General features: G+C 39.5%; 1 long non-coding RNA gene across 2 annotated transcripts in view; it reads right to left on the bottom strand.

Moving 5' to 3' along the window:
• Positions 1-1,259: 1,259 nt before the first annotated feature.
• LOC109551290 (uncharacterized) overlaps positions 1,260-18,706 on the bottom strand; it is a 422,401-nt gene continuing 404,954 nt past the window's right edge. Inside the window, exons 10-11 of one of the 2 annotated variants that reach the window (XR_002178019.3) lie at positions 4,965-8,888; positions 1,260-4,021 (exon numbers count right to left, since the gene is read on the bottom strand). This is a non-coding gene — a long non-coding RNA (uncharacterized lncRNA). The remainder of the gene's footprint in view (positions 4,022-4,964; positions 8,889-18,706) is intronic. The other variant, XR_012329402.1, reaches the window with a different exon arrangement.

Raw genomic sequence — 18,706 nt, 5'->3', positions numbered from 1 at the left:
TTTTAAATATTTACGCAACTCTTCAACTCCTTTCTTATAAAATATAAGGACTTTAAACAAGAAGCTAGTAAGGTTTCTAGGTTTTTAATTTGCTTTGTGGATCTTAGGTCCTCACTTTAAATACATAACACTTGTCAATTGGCTAAAATTAACTTCAGTAGTCCCTACTGGATTTAAGATATCACTGAAGCAGAAATCTTATTACTATACCCAGTAACAATCTAAGATCTCAAGAAATTAAAGTAATACATTTGTAAGAAGAGCAAACTGTGGCTGGGACATTCTGAATTAGGGAAAAGGTGCATGTTGATTAATCACATGTCTCTTGACAAGGTGTTATGAAAGGAAAATCAAAATGGAGTTGGTATGGTATGGCTAAGAGAGCTCTCTAAAATGGAGCCATTTAGAACACATCCTTGGAACGCTCTTTCCAGGTTACCCGAATCTGTGTCTTCTGAATTTCAATTCTTTTTTTTTTTTGCGGTACGCCAGCCTCTCACTGTTGTGGCCTCTCCCGTTGCGGAGCGCAGGCTCCGGACGTGCAGGCTCAGCGGCCATGGCTCACGGGCCCAGCCGCTCTGCAGCATGTGGGATCTTCCCGGACTGGGGCATGAACCCGTGTCCCCTGCATCGGTACGTGGACTCTCAACCACTGCACCACCAGGGAAGCCCTGAATTGCAATTCTTAAAACCCCAAATAAACTGTTTTCTTATTTGCAGCCTCCTGCATTATTTTTTAGTTGACAGTATGAGTCTTTGTATACCCCTTATCTCTCTGATTTTAACTTAGCCACTTGATGTGCTGGTCACCTGCATGTGGAGTTAGTAATAATAACTAAAATAATAAAATATTTATTTGGTATTCCTATGTGCCAGATACCTGGCATATAGTCTCATTGAAAAATTTTTACAACTTCTCTATGAGCCAGATGTATTACACAAATTTTACAAATAAGGAATTTAATGCTCAGTAATTTTCCTAAGGTCCCATGACTAGTAAAAGGCAAAAATAGGACCTAAATACTGTGCTCACTGACCAAGAAGCTCATACTCTTAACTATTTACTATGCTGCTGCTTCTTCCACCTCCCCACCATCACCAGCCCAAAGTTTTGAAATCATTCTTCCCAAAAGGAATTGCGGATCTGGATGGGCCTTTGATAGTAAATATTTAAGCAGAAAAATAAATTTATTATAAGGATATAAATAGTTAATTAATAGTTATCATAATTAATATTATATAATATTGTATAATTTAATATAATTTATTAATATAGCCCTTAATATAATAAACAGTTAATATTCAGCACTTATTTTATATCAAACATTTAAAATGTATTAATTCATATAACACCATGATCCTATAAAATGGGGCCTAATATCTCCCTTTTAGAGATGAAGAAACCAAGGCTTAAGTGATAGTGGAACTTGCAAATGGTCCCAGTAGCTAGTAACGAAGATTCAAATCCAGGCAATCTAATGTCACAGCTCATGATCTGAACTACTGCAGGATACTACCTCAGGATACTGAGGTGGCTCTGAGATCCCAAGGACAAGAACATGGCTGGAGTGCAGGCGAAAACTGGAGCAAGAAGCTAGTGTATCATCAATTATCTTCACCTCTGCTCTGCCTCTCTTCGTTCTTTTCTATCTCTGCAAACCAGCTCCCTCAGCTGCACAATCCACAAGAGGAACATGGCCACCAACAGTCCCAATAGTGTGTTTTTAATAGGTAAAGCCACTAGAGAGGGTGGTCTGGATCTCTCAGACCCATGTCTAGAATCCCAGCTAGGTTCAGGTAACCCCTGCAACAACATGGCATGTGGCCACGCCCACTGCCACCATGTGTATGAGGGGACAGAATCTCTTAGAAAAGGGAGAGTTGAGTAGAAAACTCAAAAGATGTACACTACTAAGGTCTCTCAGAAGTTAAATAGCATTTGGGGTTATTGATTATTAAAAAACATTTTGTTGACTTTAGTTATTTCTAGGACATTTTCATACATTTTGAAATGATTCTATTACTTAGTTAGTATGTTTACTTATGCTTGGGATTCCTTCTTGCTGTTAAGTTCCCAGGAATGTCCAAAAAAAAAAATTGCCCAATTTGATCCAGACCCATTATCTGTTAAGTCCATTTGTTAACTGCCTGAAATACTTCTTTTTTGTTTGTTTGTTTGCATTTTTTTCATTGAAGTATAGTTGACTTACAATATCATGTTAGTTTCAGGTGTACAACACAGTGATTCAGACACACACACACACACACACATATATATATATAATTCTTCAGATTCTCTTCCCTTATAGGTTACTGCAAAATATTGAGTATTGAGTATAGTTCCCTGTGCTATACAGTAGGTCCTTGTTGGTGATCTGTTTTTTATATAGTAGTGTCTATATGTCAAATACTTCTGAGAAAAAAACAGGAGATAAACAAATTTCAAGAAATTAAAAGCATTAGAGTTTAATTACATTTTGTAAGATATGGAAATTTGTATAAGGGTTTGTTTCTACACTAGTAGATATATGTGCGTTATAGAAAAATAGAAATATAGATGAGCAAAAAATAAAAATCTCCAAGATCTCACAATTCAGGAGTAAGCATTGTCAATATTTTACCGCATGTTCTTTCAGATTTTTTACTATAACTTGGTCGTTCTTATCATTAGTGATTTAGAAGTTTTAGTTAACTTTTTTTGTAATTACATGTTAAAATATACTTTTCCTTTGAAACAACTAAAAAATAATGGACTCAATTTTTTTTCATTTAAACAGAAAAAATAAAGAAATACTAGTACATTTTAGTTTTATCCCTTCCTTTGCCATTTTTGTTGGAATAATCTGTGATATTAGAACTAGGTTAATTTATTTTATAATTGTATATCTTGCCTTTCCAAAATTGGTTGACATTTGTTACATTTCACAACCATGTTAACGATTATTTCAACATTGAACATAAATATTACTGATCTCAGTAGTAACTACAATTGCTTTTAAATCACATTTCCCTCAATTGGAATTATATATTGTGATTTGCTTTTTGGTTTGTTGGACTTTATCTTTTTTCTGAAAACATTGCTCAGAGCTATTTGTGGATGGTACACTTTCTAAGTTCTTGCATGTTCGTAAATGACTTTCTGTTCCATGAACTGTAGCTTAGGTAGGCTCTCAAAATTTTTTTGATGCTGCTTCAGTGTCTTCTGAAAATTAGTATTACAGAAGAAAGATCTGATACCAGCCTGACTTTTTTTTTTTTTTTTTTTTGGTACGTGGGCCCATCACTGTTGTGGCCTCTCCCGTTGCAGAGCACAGGCTCCGGACGCGCAGGCTCAGCGGCTATGGCTCAAGAGCCCAGCCGCTCCGTGGCATGTGGGATCTTCCCGGACCGGGGCATGAACCCACGTCCCCTGCATCGGCAGGCGGACTCTCAACCACTGCGCCACCAGGGAAGCCCCAGCCTGACTTTTTAAAATTACTTTATCAACTTATTTTTCTGCCCTTTCCTCTATCCTAGGGAATTTTTTTTTTTCATTTCAGAACAAGAATCTCATTATCTTCTCCAACTAGATGGGCCACTCTGGTCTAAAGCCTCAAGTTTTTCCTCTATTCTTGCTATTTTTTTTTTTTAATTAGTGCTTATATCAGTCAGGATCCCAGTAGCGTAAAACTGATGGGATTCTCAAATAAAGTAACTGAGCAGAGTTTAATGAGTTACAAAGGTATAGAAAGGGTTAAAGAAAACTAAAAGGATGGTGAAGCACTTAGAGTAAAACAGCTGGGGATTCATTATCACCCCTGGGGCTGAAAAGGTAGAGGGAAGGAGTGGTTTCCAGGACTTAGAAAGAGCTGTGGAGCACAGCTGGGTCAGTGTCTCTAGGAGAGGCCACTGCTAACTAATGGCCAGCTGGAGGGATGGATATCTGGGCCTTCCTCTCCTCCCACGTTGCCATCTCCTGCCAGTGCCTCTCCTAGACAACCCAATGAGAGGTCCCTGGAAGCCATCTGTAAAGGTCAGCCTCCTAGGAAAAAGCACAGGGTGGAAAAAGGTGTTGAGCGGATGTGGAACAGCAAACAATATTTGCTTGAAATTTCTACTGCATTTAATTTGCATCATCCGATTTTGGGGTAAATATAAGAGAAAACATATCGTTATATTTTTATTCATTTTAGTCATAAGCTTTATTTCTTCATCTCTTCATCCTTTTCTTAATTGTTCTGAAAACCATTTATTCTTTTCCTTTTGCATTTTTCAGTCTTCTCTTTACTGCCTCTATTACATGTTTAAATGTAGTAATCCTAGTTTTTATCTGAATGCAATCTTTCTTAATGTTATATTATGTTCTTTCCATGAGTACAGAATTCCAACAAGTCTTAGGATGCAAATTAAACTTTTTTTTAAACCTAACTTTTCTTGGTATAAGACAGTTTCACATGGATACATTTATTCTGAATCCCCAAGTGGCTCTTTTATTTTGCTCAGAGTATTTTCAAAAGTCTAGTGGTTTGGGGGCTCCCTGGTGGCGCAGTGGTTGAGAGTCCGCCTGCCGATGCAGGGGACACGGGTTCGTGCCCCGGTCCGGGAAGATCCCACATGCCGCGGGCTAGGCCCGTGAGCCATGGCCGCTGAACCTGCACGTCCGGAGCCTGTGCTCCACAACAGGAGAGGCCACAACAGTGAGAGGCCCGCGTACCGCAAAAAAAAAAAAAAAAGTCTAGTGGTTTTTCTTTATAGCCTGAGCTTTACCAAGGAACTGCAAGTTCTTTGAGTACTGAGATTTCAGATGGATTCTGTGTCAGAATCCAAATCTTCTAGTCCCAGAAAGTGGGAACATGAAAGTACTTCTATTTGCTGTAGCTGTATTTTGTTACAGGTTGAATTAAATCGTCTACATGGAGTGGTGAGTGAGCTTTGGAGAGAAAAGCCTCATGACAGGAAAGTTAATTGATTTCCCAAATAGTTACCTTTCAGTGGCTGCATGTGTGAGTCCTGATGGATTCAGCTCAAACAGCCTTTGTAGGATTTAGATTGGTTTCAAGTAGCCTCCTCCACAGTTTAGCTCATTCACGCTGGGAACGTGGTTGTCTTTTGTCGGGACAGACTCCATTTTCCCTGGAAGAACTTCCTTCGCAGGAAGCAGCTTGGGAACTGCTGTGATGGTTAATTTTATGTGTCAGCTTGGCTGGGCCATGGTGTCCAGATATTTGGTCAAACATTATTCTGGATGTTTCTGTAAAGGTGTTTTGGGATGAGATTAACATTTAAATTGATGGATTTTGAGTAAAGCAGGCTGCCTTCCATAATATGGGTGGGCCTTATCCAATCAGTTAAAGCCTTAATGGAACGGAAGACTGACTTCCCCTAAGCAAGAGGGATTTCTGCCAGCTGATGGCCTTTGGACTCAAACTGCAACTCTTTCCTGGGTCTCCAGCCTGCTGGCCTACCCAGAAGATTTTGGACTTACCAGGTCTCCACAATCATGTGACTCAATTCCATAAAATCTCTCTCTCTCTCTCTCTCTCTCTCTCTATATATGTGTGTGTGTGTGTGTGTGTGTGTGTATGAATATATACACACATATACTTACATACATACATATCCTGTTGCTTCTGTTTCTCTGGAGAACCCTGACTAATACCATTAGTAAGAAGTCAACTTAAAACAAAAAGAACTGTTTCTTCTCTGAATTATTTTGTTTTAATTTTTTTTTATTTTGTTTTAATTTTTGTGGGTAGGTTGTAGGAGCCCAACCTTCTCCTTCTGAGAGATTCATCCATATAAGAATACATAAAAAATACATATAATAGCATTTTTACTTTCTTTTGTTTGCACCAAGAGAAAGCTGAGAACGAATGCTATATTTCGCTGATCTTTCTGAAGAATTTTCGAACGAATCCTTGTGTACTTTGACTTTCATCACACCTACTTTATCCTGGAAGCCCCTTTTTTATATCCTCTCCTTCTCAGAGGAGGAGATTTTCCTGGTTCTGTGGAGTAATAGTAATAGTAATTGCTTGCTTCTTTTACTTGCTAGTCAATTTTGTTGAAATGTGTGGTATTTGTGGTATTTATACTTCCCTCAATCTGAGCCAATTTGCACAATGCATTTTTGGCCTGTTACTAATAATATCTATCCTATTTCCCAATCATTATACAGATTACATCCTATTTTTACATATCCTTGGTCATTTTAGTAGAATTCGTTGAGGAGGGGGAGTGTCTTAGTTTAGATTTCCTGAAAGCAGACCTGAGACAAGGATGTGGGTACAGTTAGTTTATCTGAATAGTGAGGCACGGAATGGAGGACTATCAATAAAGTATACTGTATTAGGTTCCTATTGCTGCTGTAACAAAGTTCCACAAATTTAGTGGCTTGAAACAGCACTATTATTTTCTCATGGGTCTGCAGTTCAGAAATCCAACATGGGTCTCACTGGGCTAAAATCAGGGTGTCAGCAGGGCTGAGTTCCCTCCTGGAGGCTCTAGAGGATAATCCATATTCTAGCCTTTTCCAGTTTCTAGAGGTCACCCACATTCCTTGGCTCATGGTCCCCTCTACCTTCAAAGCCAGCAATGTCTGGTCAAGTTTTTCTCATATCAAATCACCCTGACAGTGATTCATCTTCTGCCTGCGACTTTCACTTTTAAGAACGCTTGTGATAACATCAAACCCACCCTGATAATCTAGGATAATCTCCCTATTTTCAGGTCACCTGATTAGCAACTTAATTCTATCTGCAGCCTTAATTCTCCTTTGCTATGTAATATAACATATTACAGATTCCAAGAATTAGAATATGGACATTCTTGGGTCTCCATTTTTCTGCCAACCATAGGTACATTAAGGATTGAGTTACAATGGTAGACAATTGATACAATTGATGTGGAATATACTTGTGGCCCAACCTGACCAGAAACAAGAGAATGGATTCTGGGAAATGTAGTTGAACTTAGCCTAACTGACACACTACAAAGCTACCACAGTCCATTCTTGTTGACTTTGAACTCAAGTACATCTCCTTGAACCATACTTAATTGCCGAATAAAGACTATGCTACATAAAACTGAAAACATGCTACTCCTTTTCCCAGGAGAGGACGGAGTTTCTTTAGTGTCTTTGGTTGATTTTCATTCTTCCCCCTGTTGATACATACTTCCTGTTTTGTGTCATGTAACTCAAATATGATATAAAGTTAACAATTATTAACAGGTCTTATGTTAGATGATAAGGGGGTGTCAGAAGAAAAGAAATGAAAGTATTATTACATTATATATATAATTAAACTATTAAATAAAAATATTAAAATAAGGAAGAAATACTCATAAGTCATATAGTCCTCATTTCTGCAATGGTCATGTGGTCATAGTGGATAGTTAAAACTATTTCCTTTGTCCTCAACAAGCACCTCATTTCCTTTGGTTCTTTACCTGGTGGAGTGACCCAAAACTTCATTCCTAAAGGGTCTGGGCTATTAGAGCCCTGTCTGAATTAAGCTGTTGTAGTTTTCCACTAACTTTAATCATAGGATGTGGGAGCACCAAGAGGTACTTTAGAGGATCTGCTGTATTCCAGACACTCTCCTCCTTACCCACATTGTGTGGTAGTAGCAACCCAATTTCCCCTTGGTGATCAGGACTAATCACGCCAGCCAGAGTAAACCACCCCCGTTGCCTGCCTGCTTATTCAGTGGCAGGAGGCACCCAGAGTGGCCAGGCAACAGTCTCAACTTCCAATTCTGAGGAATCGTTGTTGGGTTCCCTGGTGAAAGCATTCCTCTCTTTGGAACTAGGGCCTCTAGACCAACAGAGCCTTAAGTCACAGGGATGCAAAGCAAACACTTTGCTAGTGTATCACCAGAGGTAATAGTGAGAGGAGCCATTCCCATTTCCATTCCTGGGTTTATGAATATTGGCTAAGGGAGAACCAGCACCATATATTGAATGCTGACTTAGAGCACATACAGCCTCCTGGAGGGCTTTGCTTAGTCCTGCAAGTTACACTTGTCCCTTGGTATCTGCAGAGGATTGGTTCCATGACCCCTGCAGATATCAAAATCCACAGTTGCTCAAGTTCCTTATGTAAAATGGCATAGTATTTGAATGTAACCTACACAAATCCTCTTGTATATTTTAAATCATCTCTAAATTACTTATAATACCTACTACAATGTAAATACTACGAAAATAGTTGTAAATACAATCCAAATGTTATGTAAATAGTTTCTGGCATGGAAAATTCAAGTTTTGCTTTTTGGAACTTTTTGGAATTTTTTTGGAATATCTTTTATCCACAGCTCATTGAATCCACAAATGTTGAACCAATGGATATGGAAGGCCGGCTGAATTGCCACTTAGCTGGTGCTATAATTGCATCTTCAAAAGGCCATTCCACCGTTCTGGCAAACCAGTTGCTTCAGGATGATGAAGAACATGGTTAGACCAGTGAATTCCGGGCATGGGCCCATTGCCACGCTTTATTTGCAATGAAGTGAGTTCCTTGATCAGAAGCAAGGCTGCGTACAAAACCGTGATGGTGGATAAGGGATCCTGTAAGCCTGTGGATGATAGTTTTGCTAGAAGCATTTTGTGCAGAGAAGAAAAATCCATACCCAAAGTAAGTGTCTATTCCATTAAGAATAAAACACTGCCCCTTCCATGATGAAAGCGGTCCAATATAATCAACCTGACACCAGACAGCTGGCTGATGCCCCTGGGGATGGTGCCTATCAGAGACTCAGTAGTTTCTGGTGCTGACAGATGGGGCACTCAGCAGGGGCTGAGGTCAGCCTGGGTGAGTGTAAGTCCATGTTGCTGAGCCCACGCATAACCTCCATCTCTGCCACCATGGCCACTTTGTTCATGAGTTCATTAGGCAATGGCAGGAGTAGCTGAGGAAGGAAGCGGAAAAAATATACATTTTAGTTAGTTTATTACGGTTTGCCAAAATCTTCTTGGCTTCCAAAGACAAGTTAGTATGCTGTAAATCATTGTATCATTTAGGAATTACATGCGGCTGCTCATAACTGACTTTTAATAATAGTGACTTAAAAGATCTACAAGTTTATCTTTCTGCTTCATAAAAGAAGTCTAAAAATAGTTAATGCAGCACTGGCATAGAGGACCCATAATCATCAGGGATATAGTGTCCGCCTCTCTTTTGCTATGATATCCTTAGCAAGTGGTTTCTATCCTCAAGGTTGCCTTGTGATCAACGATGGCTGCTAGGGCTCTAGTAATTTCATCAAATTCAAGGTTGAAAAGCACAAAGTGGAAAACACAAAAGGAGTATTTACAAGCTGTCTGTTTCCCTTTGTAGGAGCTTTTCTAAAATTTCCTCCCAACAACTCCATCTATTTTTCATTGGTTTTAGTCACTTGGTTTTAGTCACTTGTTTTAGTCACAGGTTTTAGTCACTTGGCCAAACCTAGAAGCATAATAGGCGAGGAAATATAATTTTCTGGCTAGCTCTATTATTTCCCCAAATAAACTTGGGGATTTGTACCTAAGAGAGAGAGTCAGAGTGGATATTAAATTGGCAACCAGCAATCTGACATAGCACTTTTCTTCTAATAACTACCCTCCAGTTGAGATGATGTGTGGTTCTAAGAAGATATGCTTTTATTGCTATGACAGAATTGAAGTGGATGAAACTGCCTCTAGCTCTTTTATGTCTAGTTACTCAGTGGATACCTGAATCCAGTTACAAAACCTATAAGATTTTATTTGTTCATATTTTCCCTAATGAAAAGAGACAGCAAGTAATAGGATTGTTTTTAGTTTTATTATGATCTTTTTTGCCTTAAATAACTATAACTCTCTCTCTCTCTCTTTCTTTCTCTCTCTCTCTCTCTTTCTCTCTCTCTCTCTCTATATATATATGGCTAAGCCAAATTTGAAATGAAGATATCCAGATTCTTCCCCACTCCACCCCCATCAAGACACTTACTCTACAAAAAGAGAATAATAGAAAGTAAACAGCAGCCATGTCAATGGATAATTCAAGGTGACAAAATGAAGGGAGACCCTAGTATCACCCCAACTCAGATGATATAGCAGGTTAAATGCTGAGCCTTTCCCTGGGCACCTATACCAAGACAGGCTGCTGTCAGAGGACTTCAAAATTGCTAGCTTCAAACAGGGACAAAATCTCAGCATTTCTTATGAGCTTTTTCACATTTTCACCTCTTTTCTTCATTTATTAACAATGATAAGCAAGCTGTGATGGAGTTGCTCTTTAAAGATAATGATTCAGTTCTTTGTACCTTCCTTTTTTATAAAGGCTGAGCCCTGAGAAAGTCAGCATAAGACCTGCGTGGGTGGTGGGCAACCATCAACTAAGTGTAATTTGAAGGTAATCATAGAACCGTCACCACTTAAGACTATTCACCGCAGAAAAAAAAGGAATCATTTGAGTGATTTCTAAGCTCTTTAAAATAACTTGCCTGAGAAGAAAATTATTTTGATTCAGGCTATTAGTCATTTCTATCTCAATATAAATTAATTACATCAGATATTTCCTGCTTAACACATAAATGAAAAAGTCTCAGGGCTTAGGGGTTTTGAATGAGATGGCAGCGTGAGCTCTGAACAGGGAACAGGCAGTAAGTGGGGGCTGCAGAGGAGTTTTATAGGAAAAAGTCAACAGTAAAAATGGTAGAGTTGGATTGGAGGCTGCATTTGTAGGACTAGGGGGCATGGTAAGTACTTTAGGCAACTAAAAACTAGTGTTAGGGTGCTGAGTGCTTGGAGGGACATAAAAGATGACTCTATTGAAGAAAAAGAAACTGAGAGTGAGAGAGAGAGAGAGTTAAACATGAAATTCTTAGCAATTGCATTGACCCGACTCCTTTCCTTTTCACCCCAGATAGTTTTTATGAGCAAATCTCATAATTTCTATTTTGTTTATTTATTCATTGTTTTTTTAAATTGTTTTTCACTGTGGCATCAACTTTCTATTCACAAAGAAAAAGCTCCAGTCCATCTTTTAATATTTTTGAAAAATTCCTTACATTACAGAACGAAACTGAAATGTATTAATATTCCACTCTTACATTCCATGACAAACAAACAAAAAATTTCATGAGCCAAAAACAAACAGGGAGAAGCTTATAAAACTATATATGGCAACAAAAAGAATAAAATACCTAGGAATAAACCTAAGGAGACAAAAGACCTGTATGCAGAAAATTATAAGACACTGATGAAAGAAATTAAAGATGATACAAATAGATGGAGAGATATACCACGTTCTTAGTTTGGAAGAATCAACATTGTGAAAATGGCTGTACTGCCCAAAGCAATCTACAGATTCAATGCAATCCCTATCAAACTACCACTGGCATTTTTCACAGAACTACAACAAAAAATTTCACAATTTGTATAGAAACACAAAAGACCCCCGAATAGCAAAAGCAATCTTGAGAAAGAAAAACGAAGCTGGAGGAATCAGGCTCCCTGACTTCAGACTATACTACAAAGCTACAGTAATCAAGACAGTATGGTACTGGCACAGAAACAAATACAGATCAATGGAACAGGATAGAAAGCCCAGAGATAAACCCACGCACATATGGTCACCTTATCTTTGATAAAGGAGGCGGGAATGTACAGTGGAGAAAGGACAGCCTCTTCAATAAGTGGTGCTGGGAAAACTGGACAGCTACATGTAAAAGAATGAAATTAGAACAGTCCCTAACACCATACACAAAAATAAACTTAAAATGGATTAAAGACCTAAATGTAAGGCCAGACACAGTAAAACTCTTAGAGGAAAACATAGGCAGAACACTGTATGACATAAATCACAGCAAGATCCTTTTTGACCCACCTCCTAGAGAAATGGAAATAAAAACAGAAATAAACAAATGGGACCTAATGAAACTTAAAAGCTTTTGCACAGCAAAGGAAACCATAAGCAAGAACGAAAAGACAACCCTCAGAATGGGAGAAAATATTTGCAAATGAAGCAACTGACAAAGGATTAATCTCCAAAATTTACAAGCAGCTCATGCAGCTCAATAACAAAAAAACAAACAGCCCAATCCAAAAATGGGCAGAAGACCTAAATAGACATTTCTCCAAAGAAGATATACAGATTGCCAACAGACACATGAAGGAATGCTCAACATCGTTAATCATTAGAGAAATGCAAATCAAAACTACAATGAGATATCATCTCACACCGGTCAGAATGGCCATCATCAAAAAATCTACAAACAATAAATGCTGGAGAGGGTGTGGAGAAAAGGAAACACTCTTGCACTGTTTGTGGGAATGTAAATTGATACAGCCACTGTGGAGAACAGTATGGAGGTTCCTTAAAAAACTAAAAATAAAACTACCATATGACCCAGCAATCCCACTACTGGGCATATACCCTGAGAAAAACCATAATTCAAAAAGAGTCATGTACCAAAATGTTCATTGCAGCTCTATTTACAATAGCCTGGAGATGGAAGCAACCTAAGTGTGCATCAACAGATAAATGGATAAAGAAGATGTGGCACATATATACAATGGAATATTATTCAGCCATAAAAAGGAACGAAACTGGTTTATTTGTAGTGGGGTGGATGGACCTAGAGACTGTTATACAGAGTGAAAAGTCAGAAAGAGAATAACAAATACCATATGCTAACACATATATATGGTATCTTTAAAAAAATGGTCATGAAGAACCTAGGGGCAAGACGGGAATAAAGATGCAGACCTACTAGAGAATGGACTTGAGGACACGGGGAGGGGGAAGGGTAAGCTGGGACGAAGTGAGAGAGTGGCATGGACATATATACACTACCAAATGTAAAATAGATAGATAGTGGGAAGCAGCTGCATAGCACAGGGAGATCAGCTCTGTGCTTTGTGACCACCTAGAGGGGTGGGATAGGGAGGGTGGGAGGGAGGGAGACACAAGAGGGAAGAGATATGGGAACATATGTATATGTATAACTGATTCACTTTGTTATAAAGCAGAAACTAACACACCATTGTAAAGCAATCATACTCCAATAAAGATGTTAAAAAAAAACTATATATGGATCTCATCACTAACAGCTGAACAGAGAAAGGAATTAAAACACTTTAATTAAAAAATCACGAGTGGATGATAAAGTGTGTAGAAACTGAAAATTTACAAACTATTTAAAACCTGGAATCACTGACTGTTCCAAAATTACACAGATGGATCATGGGTTGTGGTGAACAGCAGAAAGGGATTATGGATGAATCTGCATTGTTCTATCTGATCCCCATGCTACCCGTCTCCGAGGAATATGCAGTAGCTTGCATCTGCCAATCCCAAACTTCTAATTTATCCACCCCCCCACACTTTCCCCTTTGGTAACCATAAGTTTGTTTTCTATGTCTGTGAGCCTGTTTCTATTTTGTAAATAGATTCATTTGTATTATTTTTTAGCTTCCACATATGTGACATCATATTATATTTACATTTGTCTGACTTCACTAAGTATGATAATCTCTAGGTCCATCCATGTTGCTGCAAATGGCATTATTTCATTCTTTTTTATAATATTCCATTGTATATATGTACCACATCTTTATCCATTCATCTGTTGGTGGACATTTAGGTTGCTTCCATGTTTTGGCTATTGTAAATAGTGCTGCTATGAACACTGGGATGCGTGTATCTTTTTGAATTAGAGTTTTCTCCATTATAATCTCTGATTAAAATAGACTCAAAATCTGACCATTTCTCTGTATTTCCATCATTACCACCTTTTTCTCCTGGATTATTGCAAAAGCCTGCTCATCGGTCTCCTGTTTCCTTCATTGTCCCCCACAAAGCAAACAGAACATTTCTTTTAAAAGAAAATCCAGGGAGGGACTTCCCTGGTGGCCCAGTGGTTAAGACTCTCCGCTCCCAATGCAGGAGGCCCAGGTTCAATCCCTGTTAAGGTAGCTAGATCCTGCATGCCATAACTAAGAGCCCACATGCCACAACTAAAAGATCCTGCATGCCTCTGCTAAAGATCCCGCATGCTGCAACTAAGACCCGGCACAGCCAAATAGATAGATAGATAGATAGATAGATAAATATTTTTTAAAAGATTCAGGGAGTTCCCTGGTGGTTCAGTGGTTAGGACTTGGTGCTGTCACTGCCCTGGCGTGGCAAAAAAAAAAAAAAAAAATCAGATCATCACACTCTGCTTAGAACTTTCTGATGGCTTCGTTTGTCTTTCAGAAGCAAATCCTAACCATGGTCTCTGAGACTGGCCCCTGCATCGCTCTTGACTTCATCTCCCAACTCTTGCCCTGGGTCATTCTACTCCAGGCACTCTGGCCTCCTTGCTGGACCTCTAATAAGCCAACAGCTCCTGTTTTCTGGGCCTTTGCATTTATGCTTCCCTCTCCCTAGAATGATCCTCCTTCAGAAATCTTCATTCACTCACTTCCTCACTTGATTCATATCTCTGCTTATAGATCAACTTTTTATTGGACTTTCCCTGAACACCTGATCCAAAAAGGCACTAGCACCCCACATTATAACAGGCCATCTTTTTACCCTGCCATATGTTTCCTCGTAGAACTTATCAGAACTAGACATGTATATTTGCTTATTGATTCATTGCCTACATTTTCTCACTGGACAGCTTGTTGCCTGAGAGCAGATTCTACGCCTGATTCGTTCTCTGCTACACAGAGAGCACCTAGAAAAGTGCCTGGCACATAACAGTGGCTCAATAAATTTTTGTTGGCTGACTGTATAAATTGCATGAGGCCTCCAGAAGGTTCTAGGAAATCTTAGAGAAAAAGTTGAGATAGTCTTACTACAAATGGAGTACATGCTCAGCATCTTCTGCAGTCAGAAGCTGAATGCTTTTGTTCTGACACAAGAGTTGATGCTGCTTTGCTGAATCTCTGAGATAAACGTCTCCATGCACATTTAAAATGCTGACTATCATAGATTTCTTGAAAAATACTTCCATGCAATTACCTATAGTCTTTCCTGGGACAATTACCAAATGTGCTTATTAACATAAAAGTTATATTTCTGTTAAACATTTTGCTTTGGCTGTGATCATTTTGACTATACGAGGTCATAAATTTGTTCCAGACAAATCCCTTTTCAACCTCATTAATAAAAACAATTTGTGTTCATATATGACACACTTTTTTTTTTGCGGTACGCGGGCCTCTAACTCTTGTGGCCTCTCCCGTTGCGGAGCACAGGCTCCGGACGCGCAGGCTCAGTGGCCATGGCTCACGGGCCCAGCCGCTCTGCAGCATGTGGGATCTTCCCAGACCGGGGCATGAACCCGTGTCCCCTGCATCAGCAGGCGGACTCTCAACCACTGCGCCACCAGGGAAGCCCTATAACACACTTTTAATTTGTGGAGTTCTGAAGTTTCCTAGATACTTAATATGGTTCTGACCCATTTAAGGTTATACAGTAAGTTCCCTACATACGAACAAGTTCTGTTCCAAGAGTGCGTCCTTAAGTCCAATTTGTTTGTAAGTCCAAGAAAGTTAGCCTAGGTACCCAGCTAACACAATCGGCTATATAGGACTGTACTGTAATAGATTTATAATACTTTTCACACAGATAATACATACAAACAAACAAACACAAAAAGTAAAGAAAACATTTTTAAACTTACAGTACAGTACCTTGAAAAGTACGGTACAACAGCTGGCATCCAGGGGCTGGCATCGAGTGAACAGGGAAGAAGAGTTACTGACTGGAGGAGGGAGAGGAGGTGGGAGATGGTAGAGCTGAAGGATCGTCAGCAATAGGGGCCGGAGGGCAAGCTGCAATTTCACTCACGCCTGACGCTGATGGCACAGGCTCTGGTTCCTTGCTGGATTCAGTTCTATCTAGCCTCTTTTCTCGTCATAGATGACACGGTAGCAGTGGATTGCATTCTGAATGGCTGCTGCAGCCTTCGTGTACCATTCTACATTCGAGTCCTATGCCTCAGAAACTAACAGTGCCTCCTCAAATAAAGAAAATCCCCTTGCCATTTCCTGCGTCGTGAATCTCTTCGGTTCTTCAGTTACTTCTTCCTCTTGTCTTTGTCCTTTCTCTGGGCACACTTGCATCTTTGAAAGTTCGCAACTTGAATGATCGTATGTAGGGGACTTAACTGTAATTTATTTTGTAGTCTTTGTAACTATAAATTCTCCCAGCTTGGTTAATATTTTCATTTGAGTGTGGGTTTAGTTTGAATCCTACTTTGCACAGACTATCTTGTGATGGCTTTGTAATGTGTCAACTTGCCTAGACTGAACTCCATTTCCCAGAATTCATCCTCTTGTTTGTTTGTAGTTAAGGTCAGCTGCAAACGAGATTCGTGGGAGATTTGGAGGCTGGAAGGGAAGCAATGGCCACTTAGGTTCACTCATGTTGGTGCTAATTTGCTGACTCACATCATTGGTGTGAAGCAGCAGCTGGGCCTGCAAATGCTCTACCTTCCTCTGATCCTCCTTTGGCTTCTTCAACTCCCAGGCCAGGTGTATGTATTTAGCTCTATGACAAAGAGCCCCACTTCTGCTGGATACCCTCATTGCCAAGGTCAGAGGCCACAATAATTGACACAGGTTTTAGCCCTTCCCCATGGGGCTCCAGCTGAAGAGTGTAGGTTCCAGTCTGCTTATAATCTTCCCTTCCTAACTGCCTTCCTTACGGATTTGAAGCCCTAGCATCATATGTGGAGAAAACAGCCTTACAGAGACTGCTTAACCAGCTCCCACAATCACATAAGGCCAACTCCATTTAACAAATCTCTCTCAGATAAATAGAGATAGGTGATAAATAGATAGACAGATAGTTCGATAGGTAGATGATAGAGATATAGATCCTAGTTGTTCTGCTTCTCTAATTAAACTCTAATCAATGCAGATTTTGCTACAAAGAGTAATTCCAGAGAAATAGAATCTTGAGAATGAGTTTTATTTTCTAGAAAAGGTTTTCTAATCTTGTTAGGTTTAAAGTCACTAGTGAGGGACTTCCCTGGTGGTGCAGTGGTTAAGAATCCACCTGCCAATGCAGGGGACACGGGTTTGAGCCCTGGTCTGGGAAGATCCCACATGCTGTGGAGCAACTAAGTCCATGCGCCACAACTAGAGAAAAGCCCGCACGCAACAACGAAGACCCAATGCAGCCAAAAATAAATAAATAAATTTATTTTTAAAAATAAAAGAAAAAGTCACTAGTGAGTCTATTTTAAGTGGTAAGGAGGGTACTAGTAGTCAGTGGCATGATGTGGCACTAGAGATACATAAAATATCACCATTGGATAATCCTAGTCAAATACTTAATGGAAGGCAAGGTTCTAGGTGACCATGTATTAGATGTCTTAGAACATCTTAGTCAAACTAAGGAGTGTAATGGAATTGGCTGGTTGCTCCTAACTGTGCTGCAGAAAGTAGGGAAAGTATGACCTCAGGGATTTGAATTCCCAGCTTAATGTCCACAGAAAGGACCTGCAAGCTTCTATGTGTGGACTGAGAGAAATTAGTATCTTCTGTAGCCAAAGGGCCAAGATTTCTGAAAACCAGACCCAGAGTCTCTCCCTTCCTGTGGCTGAATTACGCAAACCAAATTCTCAACCTTGAGGCATCTCTAGGGCATTGACTGGGAAAGAATGAGATCCTGAAAAATCGGAATGGTGGGGTGGGGGGTGGGATGAATTGGGAAATTGGGGTTGACATATATATACTAATATGTATAAAATAGACAACTAATAAGAACCTGCTGTATAAAAAAAATTTAATTAAAAAAATTTGGAATGGGGACCTATGGGAAGATCCTGGTAAAGCTGGTGACATTTAACCTTGAAGTTCTGCTGCACCTTCTTTGCCCATAGAAGCAGCCCTTCCACCCCTTCCTGAACAGTTAGCCTTTCTTTGTACAAAAAAGCTGTAATGGCCTCCTCTGCCTGCAAGGCACTGTTGATCCTCTTCAGAACCTACCTCCACCACTCTGCTTTGCTTCTAGACCTGTAACTAGACTCAAGTCCCAGCAGGCCCCAAAGAGTGAGGTACAAAGTTCAACCCATGAAGATCTGCTGTGCATACCAAAAGAATTGCATGATTTATGTTAATATATATGGTCAGAAACCTGGGGAATATATGTGGGAATCAATCTTTTTTTTTTTTCTTACATCTTTATTGGGGCATAATTGCTTTACAACGGTGTGTTAGTTTCTGCTTTATAACAAAGTGAATCAGTTATACATATACATATGTTCCCATATCTCTTACCTCTTGAATCTCCCTCCCTCCCACCCTCCCTATCACACCCCCCCATCCAACCCATCCAGGCGGTCACAAAGCACTGAGCTGATATCCCTGGGCTATGCAGCTGCTTCCCACTAGCTATCTACCTTACGTTTGGTAGTGTATGTATGTCCATGCCTCTCTCTCACTTTGTCACAGCTCACCCTTCCCCCTCCCCATATCCTCAAGTCCGTTCTCTAGTAGGTCGGTGTCTTTATTCCTGTCTTACTCCTAGGTTCTTCATGACATTTTTTCCCTTAAATTCCATATATATGTGTTAGCTTACAGTATTTGTCTTTCTCCTTCTGACTTACTTCACTCTGTATGACAGACTCTAGGTCTATCCACCTCATTACAAATAGCTCAATTTCGTTTCCTTTTATGGCTGAGTAATATTCCATTGTATATATATGCCACATCTTTTTTTTTTAACATCTTTATTGGCGTATAATTGCATTACAATGGTGTG

This window comes from Tursiops truncatus, chromosome X (genome assembly GCF_011762595.2).
Source record: "Tursiops truncatus isolate mTurTru1 chromosome X, mTurTru1.mat.Y, whole genome shotgun sequence".
Taxonomy (NCBI): domain Eukaryota; kingdom Metazoa; phylum Chordata; class Mammalia; order Artiodactyla; family Delphinidae; genus Tursiops; species Tursiops truncatus.
The sequence above is the reverse complement of the archived record's forward strand: the minus strand, read 5'-3'. Positions and strand labels throughout refer to the sequence as shown.